The sequence below is a fragment of the Nicotiana sylvestris genome, chromosome 1 (genome assembly GCF_000393655.2).
Source record: "Nicotiana sylvestris chromosome 1, ASM39365v2, whole genome shotgun sequence".
NCBI classification, from domain to species: Eukaryota; Viridiplantae; Streptophyta; class Magnoliopsida; order Solanales; family Solanaceae; genus Nicotiana; species Nicotiana sylvestris.
In genome coordinates this window covers 150,627,566-150,647,711 of record NC_091057.1, presented here as the reverse complement: position 1 = coordinate 150,647,711, position 20,146 = coordinate 150,627,566, and positions in this window count along the sequence as shown.

The window sequence follows — 20,146 nt, the reverse complement described above, 5'->3', positions numbered from 1 at the left end:
GTTCTGGTCATTCCTTGGGCACAATCAGATTCTTCCATCTTTGCCTTTCCCTTTCGCCTAGCTTCGACAACGTAATCCGAGGGTATTGCTTTGGAATCGAAAGGAGGTGTGGTTGATACTATCACTGTTAAAGGTGTGTCCACTTCTACCTCAAATGGAATAGGTGTGGCTGCAGGTGGAGCTACCTCTACCGCAAATGGAACCAATGCGGCTACCTAAACCTCGACTGGCGACTGCATCTGTACTACAATAGGAGTGAGTGTGACTGCAGGTTTAAAGTCATCGCCCTCTTGAATAAGCCTGATTGACACCTCAGGATCCTATTCTTCATCCATCTCTATCACATGTATCCCACCATCCCTATGATCTGGGAGAGGATTGTTGCGGATGTTGGGTGCAACTTCTTTTGCCTGTATGACCTTGTTATCAATCAATGTCTGGATTTTATCTTTCAATGTTCAGCACTCATCAATGGTGTGCCCTTTCATACCGAAATGGTATGTACTGGTTTGGTTTGGGTTGACCCATTGAGATGAGTTCTCCACTGCCACAGCGGGAATAGGAGTGACATAACCAACAACTTTCAACCTTTCGTACAGTTGGTCGATAGGTTCAGCAATAGCGGTGTATTGTCTGGGTGGTTTGCGATCAAAGTTAGGTCGAGGTCTTGGGTAGTTTTGGCGAGTCAGAGGTGACAGAAAATGAGATGGTTGGGAATTATAGGTGTGATAGGCAGTGGTTGGTTGGGAATATCTAGGAGATGAGGGTTGGTATATGGGTGGAGGTGTTTGGTATATGGGTAGAGGTGATTTGTATGTGAGTGGAGATGTTTGGTATGTGAGTGGAGATTTTGGGCCTTGAGCCATGATAACTAGGGATTCTAGTCTAGTTTATGCTCATTTTTGCTTGAGTTTTGGACTAAAATGTGTACAAGTATTCCCAAAAGCTAACTTGTTGTTCTTGTTTGCAGTGTTTGGTCAAAAGGAGACAAGGATGTCATAACCAGCTCAAAAAGGAGTGAAACCTGCACAAGTCCAAAGCCAAGTCAAAGCAGTGCTACAACGAAAAATCCACCGCAGCCGTAGAAGACTCACCGCGACCGTGGTCCGCGGTGGCAAGGTCAAAGAGATATAAGTTGAGGCATTACAAGTTACCACAGTCCGCAATGATTTTATGCGACCGCGGTACCCCTACCGCGACAACGGTCATTTTACTGCGGTCCGCGGAGAAGAGATTCAGAGAGCCTGGAGTCTGAGCAAAAGCTAAAGACCGCGGTCCGCGGTTGATTTACCACGGCTAGCCTCACCACTATAGTGGTCCATTTTCCGCTGTCAGCGGTACCTCTATCAGTGCATTTTTGTCCGAAAAATTTAGTTGTGTATAAATACTTTATTTTCAGATTTTTAGGTCATCTTACGTTAGCTAAGCACGTGAAGCGTCGTATTTGTCTATTTTGAGTAATTTTGTAGCTAGTTTAGCAATTAAACTTAGTTTCTTATCTTGTAATTAAAATTTATGGATTATTCTTCATCTCAATCTATGATTTTTTCTTCAATTATAAGTAGCTAAACCCATTAGCTAGGGTTGTGGCTCAACCCTAGTGTGGGTATTTAATGGGTCTTTTATTTTAGGGCTTAAATGTTTATGGGTGATTGTTATTTGGCCTGATTTATGCTCTCTATGTTGAATTAGTGGTTACAAACACTAATTTGTACCTTTTTTACTTAGGCTCTTCTTGAGAAAGAGAGACTAAGTCTAGGAATTTCAGGCCAACAAGGAATTGGGGTGTATGCAAGAAATTGATAGCCCCAATTAGAGGGTTAAACCTAGAGATAGTAATACCCGACTTGAGCCAACATTTCTTGACAAATTGAACACATAATAGGGCTTGAGAAAGCCAATTAGGGCAAGTCACTATTGCTACCGAGAGGTGTAGAGTGAGTAGCTTCATGCATTGGCTATATCACGGTCCCAACTATAACATTATTGTCCTAAGTTCTAGATCCCGTTAGATACTCACATAGGAGTAAGTCACTTCCCTAGTGCCTCTTTACCCATTTAGAAACCCCTACAAACATATATACTTAGCTTAATTTTGCACATCATTACTATAAAATTAGAAGTAACAAACAAACAAACATAATTAGAAGTGTAATCAAGAGCACTATGCACTGCTAGATTAGATAGGAATCCAACTCCAAACATTGTATTAGCTCCATGTGGATTCGATCCCGACCTTCTCGGGTAAAAGTTGCATCGACCGCTCTTGCCACTCTGTAGTGGTGTAGGGTTGGACCCGATCACTTTTTGGTGCTGTTGCCGGGGAGCTAACGATTTTGGTTATCTATCTAAATAGTTTTGTGTCTTGTTTTTCGTTCCTTCTGTGGTATTAATTTGTGTGTGTCGCCAATTCAGGTACAAAATGGCGAACAATAACAATGACCCTCTTGGATATGCTATTCCGGAGGAGGAGGTAGATGACAATATTGATGATGAGGTACCTATAGTTCCTCAAGCTCAAAAGAGAGGCTGTCAGGCCAACAATAATGTTCTAGACCCTTCCCCGCCACCTCCAAGAGTGGCTCCTCGGGTGCTTCCAAATCAAGGATATGCTAGTGCAATTGTCCCACCCCGAATCCGAGCGGGCAATTTCCAAATTACAAATGTGATGTTGACTTTGTTGGAGCAGCGACGGTATTTCATAGGTGCTCCCCATCAGAATGCTTACAAATATCTTAAAGGCTTCGTGGGGTGTTGGGGAGCAAGCAAACAAATGTGTTAGAGTATGCACTTCGGTTGAGATTGTTCCCTTTTTCACTTAGAGGGAAAGCTTTGGACTGGCTTCCCAACTATTCCATCACTACTTGGGATGAGTTGGCGGACAAGTTTATAGCAAAGTTTTTCTCGCCGGGGCATATGGCGACTTTAAGAGATGATATTTTGGCTTTCAAACAGGAACCTAATAAAACACTTCATGAGATCTAGGAGAGATATCGGACAATGGTGAAAGAATGTCTAAACAATGACATGACCGAAGCAATAATTCAGCAGACATTCTACCATGGCATTAACACGACCAATCAGTATGTAGTAAACCAGCTAGCTGGGGGAAATTTTATGAACACGCCTTATAATCAAGCGTGTGAGATATTGGATGAGATGGCAGATACTTCCTCAGCTTGGCAAAGTCGAGCCAATGTGCTATAGGGTGATCCCACTATCATCCACTTCCACAAAGAGCTCCATAATCATGGCCAGACAATAGCAGAGTTAACTACCACAATGAACCAGTTAGCGAAAGCTCAATTGCAACAAGTTCAAGCTCCTAGACAAGTAAATGCTATGGAAGGTGTCAACATGTTGGTCAACAAGAGGCGACAAAGAGGTCAACAAGGCCAAGGTAGTCCGGATCAATATGACCAAGGTAGTGGTGGTTTCAATCAAGATAAGGGCTATTATGAGAAAAATGAAGAAGTGCAATATATGAACAATTACCAAGGACAAAGGGGCAATGCTCCTAACCAACAACAACAATGGAGATCCCAAGGTAATTGGGGGAATCAAAACCAATAATGTAATATAGAAACTGGGGGAACAACAATCAAAATTGGGGAGGGCACAACAACCAAGGGGGTTGGAACAATGGCACTCAAGGGAATCGGGGGCAAGGCTTTCAAAGGCCTCCAATGCATCAACAACCAAACAACCCACCTCCATTTCCATCCCAAGGTCCTAGCTTATCAAACAATAATATGGGAAGGATCGAGATGATGTTTGAACAAATGATGAAGAAGAACGCTGACTTCGATGCCCAGTTGGCATCCCACAATACTTCAATCCAGAATTTGAAGGTTTAACTAGCCCTAAGGGGGCTCTACCTAGTGATACGGTAGTAAACCTGAAGGGTGGGAACAACACCGGACATGCAATGGTGGTGATTACTAGAAGTGGTCAAGGTGGTGATGTGAATACCTCCAAGCAAAGGAAATTGTGAGTGATGATATTCAAGTGCAAGATGATGATGTTCCTTTAGTTGATGAGCAAGTGAGAGAAGAGAATGTGAATGCGGAAGTGAGGATTGATGTTCATGATAATGAGGAGGAGACCTAAGATGACGTGAACCCGTCTAGGGAATACATAATAGACATACTAGAAATGGTAGTGCCCAAGGCTAAGGATCCCTTGCCAAGGCCTCCTCCACCTTACCCTCAAAGGCTTGCTAAGCAAAAGAATGAGAACCAATTTAGAAAATTTATTGACATGATGAAGAGCTTATCAATCAATGTTCCTTTGGTGGAAGCTCTTGAGCAAATGCCGTTTTATGCCAAGTTCATGAAAGACTTGGTGACTAAAAAAAGATCCATGGACTGTGAGACCATCAAAAAGACTCACCAAGTAAGTGCAATTGTGCACTCGATGGCTCCAAAGCTTGAAGATCCCGACGCTTTCACCATCTCGTGTACCATTGGGAGCGCTAATTTTGCAAAGGCATTGTGCGATTTGGGTGCAAGTAACAATTTGATGCCTTAATCCGTGTTCAAAACTTTGGGTATTAGGCAACCGAAGGCTACTTTAATGAGGTTTCAAATGGCGGATAGAACTATGAAGAGGCCGCTTGGTATTGTAGATGATGTTCTTGTTCGGGTGGACAAGTTCATTGTGCCCACTAATTTTGTGATCTTGGACTGTGAGGTTGAATATGAGGTTCCGATCATATTGGGAAGACCTTTCCTTGCAACTGGGAAGGCCTTAGGTTATGTGGAATCAGGGGAATTCACCTTCCGGGTGGGTGATGAAAAAATGGTCTTTCATATGTGCAAGTAAATAAAGCAGCCCAATAGTACTGAAGTGTACTCTTTTGTGGATCTTGTCACGACAGTGATAGTTGATGATACTAGTGAAATGATCAATGTTGAGGTCCCTCTAGAAGCGGTATTGTTGAACCTTAATGTAAATGAGGATAAAGGCCGGGTGGAGTGTGTCAATGTTTTACATGAAATGGGTTCTTACTCTTATGAGCCTCGGAAGCTCTCTTTGGATCTTGGGAATAGGAAGACTCTACCAACAAAGCCCTCAATCGAGGAACCTCCCATGTTGGAGTTGAATTCGTTGCCTCCACACCTTAGGTATGAATTCTTAGGCCCTAGTTCAACTTTGCCAGTTATTCTTTCCTCTTGTCTTACTAACATGCAGGTAAGATGCCACATTGGTGGTGCTCCAAAAATAGAAGAAGGCAATTGGATGGACTTTAGCTGATATCCGGGGGATAAGCCCCGCCTTTTACATGCACAAGATTATTCTTGAGGAAGATGTCAAGCCCTCCGTGAAACATCAAAGGAGGTTGAATGAGGCTATGCAAGAAGTTGTGAAAAAAGAGGTGATCAAGTGGTTGGATGCAGGGGTTGTGTACCCCATCTCGAATAGTTCTTGGACTTCGCTTATGCAATGTATGCCGAAGAAGGGTGGCATGACCGTGGTTACCAATGCGCAAAATGAGTTGATTCCCACCAGGACTATTACTGGATGGAAGGTGTGCATGGACTATCGCAAGCTGAATAAAGTGACCCGCAAGGATCCCTTTCCATTGACTTTTCTTGACCAGATGCTAGATAGACTTGCTGGGCATGCCTTCTACTGTTTCTTGGATGGATACTATATGTACAACTAGATTTTAATTCCCCCGAAGATCAGGAGAAAACCACATTCACGTGTTCGTATGGTACCTTTGCCTTTTTTAGGATGCCATTTGGGTTGTGTAATGCACCGGCTACATTCCAGTGGTGTATGATGGCCATATTTACCGATACGGTGGAGGACATTTTGGAGGTGTTCATGGACGACTTCAGTGTTGTGGGTGACTCATTTGATGAATTTTTGAAGAATCTTGACAAGGTATTGGCCCGGTGTGAAGAGACCAATCTTTTGCTTAATTGGGAGAAATGACACTTTATGGTCGAGGAGGGCATTGTCCTCGACCATAAGATCTCAAAGCATGGCATAGAGGTGGACAAGGCTAAAATTGAAGTGATCTCAAAGCTTCCTCCTCCTACATCGGTCAAGGGGGTTAGAAGTTTCCTTGGACATGCGGGGTTCTACCGAAGATTCATCAAGGACTTTTCTAAGGTTGTGAATCCCTTGTGCAAGTTATTGGAAAAAGATGCCAAGTTGGTGTTCAATGAAGAATGTATGAAAGCTTTTGAACTCCTCAAGTACAAATTGACAACCACTCCCATTATTACCGCACCCAATTGGAGCTTACCTTTTGAGATCATGTGTAACGCAAGCGATGTTATGGTAGGAGTGGTTTTGGGTCAAAGAGTGAATAAGATGTTTCACCCGGTGTATTATGAAGCAAAGCAATGAATGATGCACAAATGAATTACACGGTGACGGAAAACGGTTATTGGCTATTGTGTTCGCAATAGAGAAGTTTAGGCCTTATCTCATGGGTGCCAAGGTGATAGTTCATACTGACCATGCCGCACTCCGCTACTTGATAACAAAGAAGGATTCCAAAGCTCAGTTGATGAGATGGGTCTTATTTCTTCAAGAGTTTTATTTGGAGATTATGGACCGGAAAGGGTGTGAAAACCAAGTGGTGGACCACTTGTCCCACTTGGATGAGGAGGTGAGGCTCCGTGATGGCCTCGAGATAAATGATTCATTTCCTAATGAGCAATTCCTCTCTTTGTCTGTAAATAGTATGCCTTGGTTTGCGGATGTTGCCAATTTCCTTGTAATCGGTATTGTTCTGTATGAGCTCTCTTCTAACCAAAGGAAGAAGCTTAAACAGGATAACTTGGACTACTATTGGGATGAGTCGTACTTGTTCAAAATCTGTAATGATGGTGCGATCCGTAGATATATTCCGTACGAAGAGCAATTGAGTATTATGGATGCTTGTCATTCATCTCCCTACGGTGGTCATCATGGTGGGGCGAGGACAACTTCAAAGGTGTTAAGTTGTGGTTTTATTGGCCCACATTGTACAAGGATGCAAGTAAACTGGGGAAGAAATGTGATGAATGTCAAAGAGAGGGTGGAATTTCAAAGAAGGATGAGATACCTCTCACCACTATTCTTGAGGTTGACATATTTAATATGTGGGGCATTGATTTCATGGGTCAGTTTGTAAACTCTTGTGGCAACATGTATATTCTTGTGGACGTTGATTATGTTTCAAAGTGGGTTGAGTCTGTGGCTTTTCCCAACAACGAGGCCCGGAGTGTTTTGGCCTTTCTCAAGAAGAGTATCTTTACTCGGTTTGGCACTCCTAGAGCAATCATTAGTGATGGAGGGTCTCATTTTTGCAATAAGGCATTTGATACTTTACTTGAAAAGTATGGTGTTAATCACAAGGTTTCTACCCCTTACCATCCTCAAGCTAGTGGGTAAGTTGAAGTCTCCAACCGGGAGATCAAAAGTATATTGTCAAAGACGGTCAATGCAAATAGGACCGATTGGTCAAAGAAATTGGATGATGCTCTTTGGGCTTATAGGACTACTTACAAGACTCCGATTGGTATGTCTCCGTACCGATTGGTGTTTGGGAAAGCTTGCCATCTACCGGTCGAGTTAGAGCACAAGGCCATATGGGCTTTGAGGAAGTTAAATCTTGAATGGGATGTGGCAGCAAATATTCGGGTGGAGCAGCTTAATGAGCTTGATGAGTTCCAGTTTCATGCATGAGTGGGTGATTTGGTTCTCTTGTTCAATTCTCGGTTACGACTATTTCCGGGAAAGCTTAAATCAAAATGGAGTGGACCTTTTGAGGTGGTGCTTGTGACTCCGTTTGGTGCAGGGGTGGGTATCGGTCGGTTCGGTTCGGTTGTGAATGTTATCGATTCGGCATATCGGTTTATAAATATGCTAAACCGATAACCGAACCGAAAAGATATCGGGTATCGGGTATCGGTTAATCGGTTATCGGTCCTTATCGGTTCGGTTGTCCAGTTTACCCGATAAGAATAAAATATATCCAAAAAATTCATGTTTTAGTATAGAAATCGTGATCATAGTGTTAAGAGAAAGAAGCTGAATTTTTGCTCTTAAGAAAAGAGGGATTAAATTTCAACTTTAGAAAAGAAAACTTTCTTTGCATTTGAATATCTCAATGAATTATCTCCATTTTCAAAGTTGTAAGTTACTAGGAGTAAGGAATAAAATATTCAACAATCTAATCTTACTAACTATCTCATTGCGGGCAGGCATAACTCACAAGAAAATAATAAAATCCTAATCTTGTAAATACTAATGAATCAGTGCAACAAAAGAAACCAAAAGAAAAACTAAAAATCTAAATAACTAATTCAAAAACTAAAAATCTAAACAATTAATTCAGAAAAGTTTAAAACTAAAAATCTTAACTGAAGAATTAAGATGAGAAATTCAGAAAAGTTTAAAACTTACTCTAAGGATTAAGGTCTGAAGATGAAGAGTAACAGCCAAGAGAATTGAGATAATGAAGCAATAAGGTGGCTTTATATACTTAGTGGGTAAAATTATAATTTTGTTAAGCTTATTGGGTTATCGGTTAAACCGTTAATAAAATTGGGCAAACCGACACTCGAACCAATAATCCAATAGTCAAATAATATTAAACTGTTATCAAACTATTACCCAATAACCCGATATCGATAATCCAATATCATTTTATCGGTTCGGGCTATCGGTTATACCCGATATATTCCCAACCCTAGTTTGGTGACCTTGATTTGAAAAACAAAATGGTGAGATTTTCAAAGTTAATGGGCACAGAGTCAAGCACTATCTTGGCAAGTTTGATGACAACCATATGGTGGCAATGATCCATCTCAAGTGATTGATAAATCAGGCGCTTCTTGGGAGGCAACCCATGTGTTTTTCTGTTTGTTTTTCTTTGATTTTCTTCTTAGTGTAGGATTTGCTTTTGAACTAATTGGTTGTGAGATGTGTATAGGGATGTTTGATGCAGTGCAGGACTAATCTAGAAAGATTTGGCTCTCTCTGAAGTTTGGACCGCGGTCGCGCTACATTTTTCGCGGTCTGCATTGGCCTTATCGTGGGGGTAGAAATTATTCGCGGTCAGCGGTGCTAAAAGGTCAAAAATGGAGGTTCTCTGAAGTTTCAACTACTGCCGCGGTGCATTTTTCGTGGACCGCAATGGTTTACCGCTGTCGCGAAACATTCTTCGTGGTACGCGGTGGTCTCAAAGCAACAGCCCTTCTGAGTTTCACAACCGCGGTCCGCGGTGCATTTACTGCGCCCGCGGTGGGTAAGAATGTGTGGGTCCCAGGGCCTGCCTATAAATACATGCTTAGGGTCCCCTTTTACACTTTTCGCTCTTTTCTCTCTCAAACACCAAACACTACTATTCACTCTCGCCCTAACTTGCACAAACACAAGAACTGAGTTGAATTTGTTTCACATTTCACATCTGGTAATTCTAAGCAACCTTTAGTCTTTAATTTTGTTCTTATTTTCTTTTAAATTGATAGTATTACTTCTTCTTCTTCTTCTTTTTTCTTTTAGTTTTGACTTAGGGTTCCATAGTGTTAATTAGTTTAGGATTTTAATTAGTCAGAAATGGTTATTAACTACCTAGTGGATGATAATGTGTTGATTAATGCTAAATTGCATGCAAAATTTGAAACCCTAGGTGTTGAGCACAAATTTGACCTTTGCAGCCCGCGGTTATTTTTCTGCGGTCCGCGAGCATCTATCTTTTGAGAGATTTTCAAGTCTTGATAACCGCGGTCAGCGGTTGCATTTTTGCGGTCCGCAGTGCACTTACCGCGGTCGCGTTCCATTTTTTGTTCTCCGCGATGCTATTGAATCAGAGAGTGGGTAATCTAAATCCCACCTCTCCGCGATCTGCAGTTGATTTTTTGCGGTCCGCGGTGCAGCCTTTGCGGCCACAGTGCATATTTCGCGGTCCTCGGTCTGCTCTTTTGTCTTGCACTATCAACTATTTTTCCTGCACTATTTCTTGTAGTATTTGAACTAACAAGTTTCACCTGATTATACTTGCAGACAATGGTTAAATCTAGAGGAGGTAGTAACAAACAAAAGGGTAGAGCAGAGTCCTCCTGGGGTAGGGGACGAGGCATGATCAAATTGACCCCAGCAGTTCGGAAAGCAATTGGGAAAACCATAAAAATCACCAGAGCGGCAGATAGAGCTGCTTCCCATTCTGAGGGAAGTGAGTACTTGCCCTCCCGGGAGACATCTGAGTCTGATTCAGTGCCAGAGTATGTACCCGACTTCTCGGAGAGGCATCGTTTGAGAGATTTACCCATACCTCCAGACTCTCCTACTGCTCGTGCTTCAGTTCAGATATCTTCTGAGTCATCTGAGGGATCAGCAGAGAGCAGTGATAGTTCAGCTTCAACCTCACCTACACCTTCGTCACCTAGAAAGGATGTAGATGTTGGGGTACCGGATGAAGAGGGAGGGGGTGTAACCTAACCTGAGGGGGTGGAAAGAACTAGAAACTCCGAGGTGTGGCAAAAGTGGTTCGTCAGTGAGCTATCTTATCACAAGTTTCAGGAATGATGGACTTTAAGGTCGTTTATTCATGAGCGCCAATTCATAAAGAGGGATCTCCTGCCACACAACCCCAACGTGAAACAGCAATTCAATGGATGAGTGGGGTGGGATTACTTCACCAACAGGGTGTCAGAGGCAAACGAGCACTTAGTCAAAGAGTTTTACACCAATGTTTCCCACATCAAAAAGGATACCAAAGTGACTAAAGTGCGGAACTTGAAAGTGAAGTTTGATGGGAAGGCAATAAATGAATATATGGGCTTTAATGAGGAAGATGAATCATTGTATTTGGAGAAATTGGCACTTGATGGCCAGCCCGTCCATGGTTGGAATCATATCTGGCTCTCCCGGGCACCATCCCAGCATGGTTGACAACAGGAGTTGGAATCTTGAAAACCCTAAACTTTGAGGCAAAAGGATGGGAGACTTTTTTATGCAGCAGGCTAGACCCCACTACCCATGAAAACTCCATGTCGATCTCCCAGGCAATATTAATGGTTGCTATTATGGCGGGATTCCCGATCAGTAACGGGAATGTCGTGTCTAGGGTGATTACTAGGGTGGTCAATGAGGGTGACAGATCATACCCTTTCCCGAACTTCCTTACAATGTATTTGGAAGACCAAGATGTGGAGAAAAAAGGAACTTTGACATGAAGTTAAAACCCAAGATGCCCTTTTATGGTACAGCTTCAAGGCTGAAGACAACCTCAAAGCCAAAGATCCCAAGGGCAAAGCCACTACTTCTATTGGTCAGTCTGAAGAGTCAATAGTAGTAGTCACTTCTTCTCAACCCCCACTGCCATACCAAAGCCTGCCTCCGGACCATCTACTTCCACCCCTCCAGATATTCCATCCTCCTCAGCATACCCATTAACTTCCCACATATTGAGCCAAACACTCTCCAGTATCAACAACTGGAGTAGGCAGCAACTTCTAAGTTGTCTGTATTTTCTAGTTCAGTAGCAGCGCAGTCAGTGCCCCCATAGCCACAAGTGCCAGCTTCGGTAGAGGAGACTCTCAAAGAGCTTCTGGACAACCAGAATAAGCTCCTTGATAACCAAAAGATGATAATGGATGCTCTTGCTAAACAAGGGAAAACATTTAAGAAGTTGAGCAAATATACAAAGAAGTTGAAGAAGACACAGTCCTCGAAGGATTCGGTCAAGGAATTGAGGGGAGAAGTGGAGAAGATGAAGACAGCTGATCATTTGCCTTTGGAGCTACTATTGCACGATCAGCCTCCAGCAGCTGAGACAGAGCAGGTTCCGGAGCAGGAGCTTGAGAGAGCTCCAAAGAGGAGGAGGAGGATCCCCCAGGTGGATGATGTTGAGATTGAGTTGGCAGAGACGGAGGGTGTTGCTTCTGACCAGCCACAGGCTCCCGGGACAGCTGATCCAGGTGCCCCAGCCACAGGATCCCGTGCTACCACAGGACCCCATGTAGACGGAGGATCCATAGGGAGTTTTCTTACCTCTCTTTCTTTTTTGAGCTTATTTTTGGTTAGTTAGCATTGAGGACAATGCTAGCTTTCATTTGAGGGGGTGGCCCTACTTTGATTTTTGATTTGATAGTTGGACTATAATTATGACACTATTTTCTTTATGCTTATTTTTCACTTTTGGTATGTATATAACTTTACCTTTAATTTTACTTTTCGTTATTGTTCTAGTTTGGTCTGTATATAAAGTTACTCTCATGTATATATTCATTCCTTCTTATGTATATTCATCTAAACCCCCCTTTTTGTACATATTCAGTTTACTTTTCGCATTTTACTTCATAGTTTCTTTTGCAATTTCCTTAATAGCATAGCTTCTTATTTCATTTGATAGCTTATTTTTGGTTCATAGCTTCTTATTTTTCAGTTTTCAATGATAGCCTTTGGTTTTCTTAATGTCACGGTTCTTTCCAAAGGTGGAGTTTGTGTGAACCGAGTGGCTCTTCCCGATGATGGATGGCATGACAACCTTCTTAAGGGTTTGAGTATGTTTTTATTTTTGTTTTGTGTAAATAGTAGTTAGTAAGCAATGGTGCCTCAGGCAAAGCTTCACTTGGGCCTAACACATTTACCTTTGACTTTATGGTTAAAAACAAATTGTTGTGTATAGGATGGTGATAGTTGTGACCTTGAGACTCTTGTTTGGCTAAACAATCATCGAGTGGTTTTGTCGGAATTATTTGTGTTGCTCAATCTTAGCTAAGGTTGTTGTGGGCCCCCTCTGTTTCTTTAGCAATCCTACAGCTTGTGTGGTGAGGTATTGATTTGCAAGTCCAAGTCCTGTACCAATGAGTCTAGAACTTGCCCTGAATGTTTGTCTAGGCGAAATCCTAAGTGTAGCTCGACTTTAGAAGTGATTATAGGCTCTCCTTGATCCCAATTGAAACTTGAAAAAATTTATAGCCTACCAATGATATTATCCCTAATCAACCCCGTTGAGCCTTAGCCCTTATTCTCTCAATAACCATGATACAAACCTTTATCCGTTCTAAAATGATCCTATCTTGGCACCCTACCTTTCCTTCGCACAAGGCAAAAGCATAAGTTTGGGGGGGAGACACAAGGAATGCAAAAGTGATAAAAGGTACAAAACGAAGAAAAGGAAAAAGAAAGAAAAGCCAAAGATTCAAAAAGAAAATAAACAATGTAGAAGAAATGAAGTTCAAAGAAAGCAAAAGATGAAAGGCATGGAAAGATTAGAAAGGAGAAAAAGAATTGAAATGAACAAGAAAGACTGACAGTGTGTCTCTCTAGCCCCTAAAGAAGAAGTAAATGAGTCAAAGAGTCAAGAAAATGTGTGCCAAAATGAAGAAAATGAAGTGCTTAAGGGAAGATGAAACCTTCTTAGACCAATATATAATACCCTGAACCAAAAGCCATCATTACATTCCCAGAAAAGCCCTATTTGATCTTGAGTTGGGTGAGCTTACATTAGTAGTGACTCACATAAGGGGCAAGCTTATGGTACTTAGAGCCGAACTTGTGACCTTCCTTTGAGAGAGATGAGTGTGTTTTCTACAATTCTTATTCTGAGTGCTACAATCTACAGGTGAGGTTTGCTTATGGAGAGTTGAGGAGTATGAGTTTGGGTTCCACAGCGACCAATGTAATAGAAAGAGTTTCCTTGATGAGTTGAGTCAAGTCTTGATGCTTTTGGGTTGCATTATAGCCACTGTGCTAAAAGGTTATGTATTGTTGATAATGCATTTGAGTTGAGGGTAATTGTTGGTCCCAATTGATTCTTGATGAGGTTACTTTAGGACAACTGAAATTTTCCTTTTATTAATCTTAAGGAGGTGGGAATTACTTTGTTTGCTTGAGGACAAGCAAAAGATTAAGATTGGGGGAGTTGATAACAAGGGATTGTAGTCTAGTTTATGCTCCATTTTGCTTGAGTTTTGGACTAAAATGTATACAAGTATTCCAAAAAGCTAACTTGTTGTGCTTGTTTGCAGTGATTGGTCAAAGGAGACAAGGATGTCATAACCAGCTCAAAAAGGAGTAAAACCTGCACAAGTCCAAATCCAAGTCAAAGCAGTGCTACAGCGGAAAATCCACGGCGGCCGCAGAAGACTCACTGCGATCGCGGTCCATCGTGGCAAGGTTCAGAGAGATACAAGTCGAGGCATTGCAAGTTACCACGGTCCGCGATGATTTTATGCGACCGTGGTACCCCTATCGCCACAGCGGTTGATTTACCACTGCAGCGGTCCATTTTCCGCTGTCAGCGGTACCTCCGTCAGGGGCATTTTTGTCCAGAAAATTTAGCTGTGTATAAATACTTTCTTTTCATATTTTTAGGTCATCTTATGTTAGCTGAGCACGTGCAACACCTTATTTGTCTATTTTGAGTAATTTTGTAGTTAGTTTAGCAATTAAACTTAGTTTCTTATATTGTAATTACAATTTATGTATTATTCTTCATCTCAATCTATGATCTCTTCTACAATTATGAGTAGCTAAACTCATTATCTAGGGTTGTGGCTCAACCCTAGTGTGTGTATTTAATGGGTCTTTTATTTTAGGGCTATAATGTTTATGGGTGATTGTTATTTGGCCTGATTTATGCTCTTTATGTTGAATTAGTGGTTACAAACACTAATTTGTGCCTTTTTAACTTAGGCTCTTCTTGAGAAAGAGAGACTAAGTCTAGGAATTTCAGACCAACAAGGAATTGGGGTGTATTCAAGAGATTGATAGCCCCAATTAAAGGGTTAAACCTAGAGATAGTAATACCCTACTTGATCCAGCGTTGCTTGCACAAATTGAACACCCAATTAGGCTTGAGAAAGCCAATTAGGGCAAGGTCACTCTTACTACCGAGAGGTGTAGAGTGAGTAGCTTTGTGCATTGACTATATCATCATCCCAACTATAACATTATTGTAGTGCTTAAGTGAAGATGAAACCTTCTTAGACCAATATATCCTACCCTGAACCTAAAGCCTTCATTACATTGACACGTCTTCCTTTGAACATTGATGCTTTCCCTTTGTTCTTCAGGTGGGTGCCTGATTACCAACATTTGCACTTTTGTTTCCTTGAGACTTGAACTGCTTCTCCTTGTTCTCCAGGTGGGCACCTGATTTCCAACACTTGCACTATTTTTCCTTGAGACTTAAACTGCTTCTCCTTGTTCTCCAGGTGGGTGCCTGATTTCCAACATTTGCACTGCTTTTCTTTGAAACTTCCTTCCCTTGTTACTCCAGGTGGGTGCCTGATTGCTTGAACATGAACCGCTTTCTATTTTTGAAACTCGTGTTGTCTTCCCTTGTTCTTCAGGTGGGCACCTGATTTCAACAAAAACAAACAAAACAAAAGAAATTTTTCTGCCCCAGTTTGATATTGGGAACATTTGTGAGTGTTAACCAATTCTTGTTATCAGAATAAATTCTAAATTAAATTCCTTTATCCTGAAAAATTTCAAACAGAGCCTCATTTCAAAAGTGAAACTTAAATACCAAATTATACTTCCCAAAGTAGACCTCTCGTCAGACCATATCATTTGCGATGGCCTCAAAACTTACTAAATCCTGTTATCCAAGAGGGTACTGGAATTTTTGGCCGAGCGTGTCTGGCACTTGCCTTCCTTATAGAGGGTTTCTCTGAGACAAACGAAATTTTCTGCCACTGTTTCAATCAAAGAAAAATCATGTCAATTTGAAAATGTGGTGGTTAGTTTGCGGCATTCTTGCTAAGGGTAGCCCTTTCGCTGCCATGCTTTGCTTTGACTGGCCGCCTTGAACTGGCCAAGAATTGTTTGCGTTTCTGATTGAATTTCAACCACAATACCCTGAATGACCCGAATTCTCTACACCTAAACCATTGTTTTACATTTCTGTCCTTCCAATTTGAACCTCTGCATCTTCCACAAAATTCCCAAACCACTCGATCGCCTGAACTTTCATTAACACCTATTTTTCACTTTCGCATCATGCTATCTCTGGTATGTTTTGGCCGCACATTGCTTGGTGCAATTTGGAAGTTGGTAGTAAGCTTTGAAATCCTTTTTACTTGCTTAAATAAAGCTGACATTGGAAAAAACCTTAGAGAAATAAATCCAAAAGAAATGAAATGCAATGACTTCAAGAGGTAGGAATAAAGAAGAAAATCCAAAACTGGAGGACTGTTTGAGGGAGAAAAGGAAAAGAGACTTATCTGAGTGGAGCAGCTGGTACCAATGATCATGATATAAATTTCGGATTAATCAGCCCAGCCTATTCAAACAATCAACTTTCAGTTATCATACTTTATGCCCCGGGATTTCCATAACCCAATTTCTTCGCCAAATCACTGACCTTATTCGGCTCGCGGTGCCCTGAAGGGTTTTCACTAGCAAACCTCTCTCATTTGTTCATCTCTCAACTCATTGTCGCCTTACAGTGCCCATGAGGGTTTTCACCAATAAGACTTTCTTATTTTTCATTTTTCCTGCTTAGACCGGAGTGTTGCCCCTAGTATGAATCACACCTCTACTTGCTCGACTTGGCAACTCTCGAAGACGGATCGGAAGGTCTTTCTTTGGACCATAATATGGGCTTTGGGATAGGGTTAGAAAGAAAGGGTATCACAAAGGCTCAAAACGGCTTGAATGGGTTAAAAATTGCAACTTTTGGAATCAGATCTCTTACGACAACCACAACTTTCTGCCGCAGTTTCTTTGCTTGGGGACTTTTGAATTTTATTTTGATGGGACCGAACCGTGAGGCTGCCTACGTATCCTTAAAAGGAATCAGGTCGAACGTAGTTCATGACATAGGAATTAACTTGTTGTTGTGATTTTTCTCTTTCTTTCTCTTTCTCTCTTTTCCTTTTCTCTTCTTCTTTCTTTTTTTTTTCTTTCTTTTCTTCTTTCTTTTTTTCACACTTTTCCATTCTTTTCTTTCTCTTTTCTCTTCTCTTTTTCTCTTTTCTTCTTTACTTACTTTTTGCATTTGTGTTCCTGAGTTTTGCTACTGATTCCAAAAGAGGAGTATGAAAGGAAATAAATAAGGCTCAAAGGGTTACTAAAGGGTAAAGTGTTTAGATAGCAGAATAAAATGTCTTCGTCATTCCAATCTTCAAATCACGCCAAGTACAAACAAACACAATTTAAACCAAAGAAATCATACATAATATCTTTTGACTGCATCATAATTGATAGCCATATTTACACATTTGCCATCTATATCTGTTAAATACAAAGCACCATTGGATAACACTCTCGTTATGATGAACGGCCCCTGCCAATTTGGGGCGAACTTGCCTTTTGCTTCATCCTGATATGGAAGGATGCATTTCAATACATGCTGACCCACTTCAAATTTCCGAGGACGCGCCTTCTTGTTGTATGCTCTTGCCATTCTCTTTTGATACAACTGGCCATGACACACTGCTACCAATCTCTTCTCATCAATCAAACTCAATTGCTCCAGACAGGTTTTGACCCACTCATCATCATCAATCTCTGCTTCAGCAGCAATCCGAAGGGATGGAATTTCAACTTCCGCGGGTATCACTGCCTCAGTGCCATATACAAACAAATAAGGAGTTGCACCTACTGAAGTGCAAACAGTAGTGCGATAACCTAGCAAAGCAAAAGGCAACTTCTCATGTCATTACCTAGACCCTTGTACCATTTTCTGAAGTATCTTCTTTATATTCTTATTGGCTGCCTTGACTGCTCCATTCTCCTTGGGGCGGTATGGGGTGGAATTACGATGCATAATCTTAAATTGTTGACATATTTCCTTCATCAGATGACTGCTAATATTAGCACCATTATCTGTGATGATTACTTTAAGATTCCGAACTGACAAATGATACTCGAATGAACGAAATCGACTACTGCCTTCTTAGTCACAGACTTGAAAGTTTAAGCTTCAACCCACTTAGTGAAATAGACAATGGCCACCAAAATGAACTTGTGTCCATTGGATGATGCTGGCTCAATTGGTCTGATGTCATCCATACCCCAAGCAACAAAGGTCCAGGGTGCAGACATTGTGTGCAAATCAGATGGCGGAGAATGAATCAAATCTCCTTGTACTTGACATTGATGACACTTGCGCACAAAACAAATACAATCTCACTCCATGGTGAGCCAATAATAAGCTACTCGGAAAATTTTATTTGCCAGAACATACCCACTCATATAGGGTCCGCAGACTCCGGAATGCACTTCGGTCATGATAGTCGTGGCTTGTCTAGCATCTATGCATCTTAACAATCCAAGATCTGGAGTTATTTTGTACAAAACTCCCCCACTGAAGAAAAATCCACTTGCCAAATGATGAATTATTCTCTTTTGATCCCCTGTGGCTTGTACAGGATATACCTCCGACCTGATGTACTCCTTGATATCGTGGAACCAAGGGTCAGTGTCAAGTTCTTCTTCCACCATGTTGTAGTAAGCACGCTGATCGCAGACTTGAATATGCAGAGGGTCAACATAAGCTTTGTCCGGATGGTGCAACATTGACGCCAAGGTAGCCAAAGCATCGGCAACCTCATTATGGATCCTTGGAATATGCCTCAATTCTATTGATCGAAACAGTTGACAAAGATCATGCAGACATTGTCGATATAGTATAAGCTTTAAATCCCGTGTCTCCCATTCTCCTTGAATCTGGGGCACCAGAAGGTTCGAGTCTCCCAAGACCAAGACTTCCTGGATTCCCATATCTATAGCTAGACTTAGTCCTAGAATGCATGCCTCGTACTCAGCCATGTTGTTGGTATAGTAGAAATGCAACTGGGCCATAACGGGGTAGTGATGCCCTGTTTCAGAAATAAGCATTGCCCCTATCCCGACACCTTTCATGTTGGCAGCCCCATCAAAGAAAAGTTTCCAACCAGACTTTTCATCCTTCTCGACCTCGTCGATATGCATTACCTCTTCATCAGGGAAGCAAGTCCTCAAAGGTTCTTATTCTTCATCCACCGGGTTATCGGCCAAGTAATCGGCTAAAGCTTGGGCTTTCATTGGTGTCCGAGTCACATACACGATGTCAAACTCTATAAGCAAGATCTGCCACTTTGTGAGCCTTAATGTGAGCATGGGCTTCTGAAAGATATATTTCAAAGGATCCAGGCGAGAGATGAGGTAAGTAGTGTAGGATGACAAATAATACTTCAACTTCTGTGCTACCCAAGTCAGGGCGCAACATGTCCTTTTAAGGGGAGTATACTTAACCTCATAAGATGTGAACTTCTTGTTGAGATAGTAGATGGCTTGCTCTTTCCTGCCAGTGATGTAATGTTGACCCAACACACAACCAAATGAGTTATCCAAGACTGTCAAATAAAGAATCAAAGGTCTTCCGGGTTTTGGAGGGACCAACACAGGTGGGTTCTACAAATACTCTTTGATCTTATCGAATGCTTCCTGGCACTCATCAGTCCATTTGAATGCAACATCCTTTTTTAGCAGCTTAAAGATGGGCTCACAAGTTATCATGAGCTGAGCAATAAACCTGCTGATATAGTTTAGCCTCTCTAGCAGACTCATCACCTCGGTTTTGTTCTTTGGCGGTGGCAATTCCTGGATAGCTTTGATCTTTGATGGATCCAATTTAATGCCCCGCCAACTGACTATGAACCCCAACAGTTTTCTGGATGGAACACCAAATGCACACTTTGCAGGGTTGAGCTTGAGATTGTACCTGCGGAGCCTCTGGAAAACTTTCTCAATTCTTTGACGTGGTCAGACTGCTTCCTGGACTTTATGATCACATCATCCACGTAAACTTCAATCTCCTTGTGTATCATGTCATGGAATATGGTAGTTATTGCCATCATGTAAGTTGCCCCAGCGTTTTCACACCAAAAGGCATGACCCGGTAGCAATATGTTCCCTACGGCATGATGAATGCCGTCTTTTCCGCATCTTCCCCATCCATTAAAATCTAATGATACCCCGCATAGCAATCCACAAAAGAACCAATCTCATGCTTAGCACAATTATCAATCAAAATGTGGATATTTGGCAGTGGGAAGTTGTCCTTTGGACTTGCCTTATTGAGATCACGGTAATCAATACACACTCTGGTCTTACCATTTTATTTGGCAGAGGCACAACTTGGCTAACCACGTGGGATATCGTGTGACTCGAATGACCTTTGCACCAAGCTGCTTTGTGA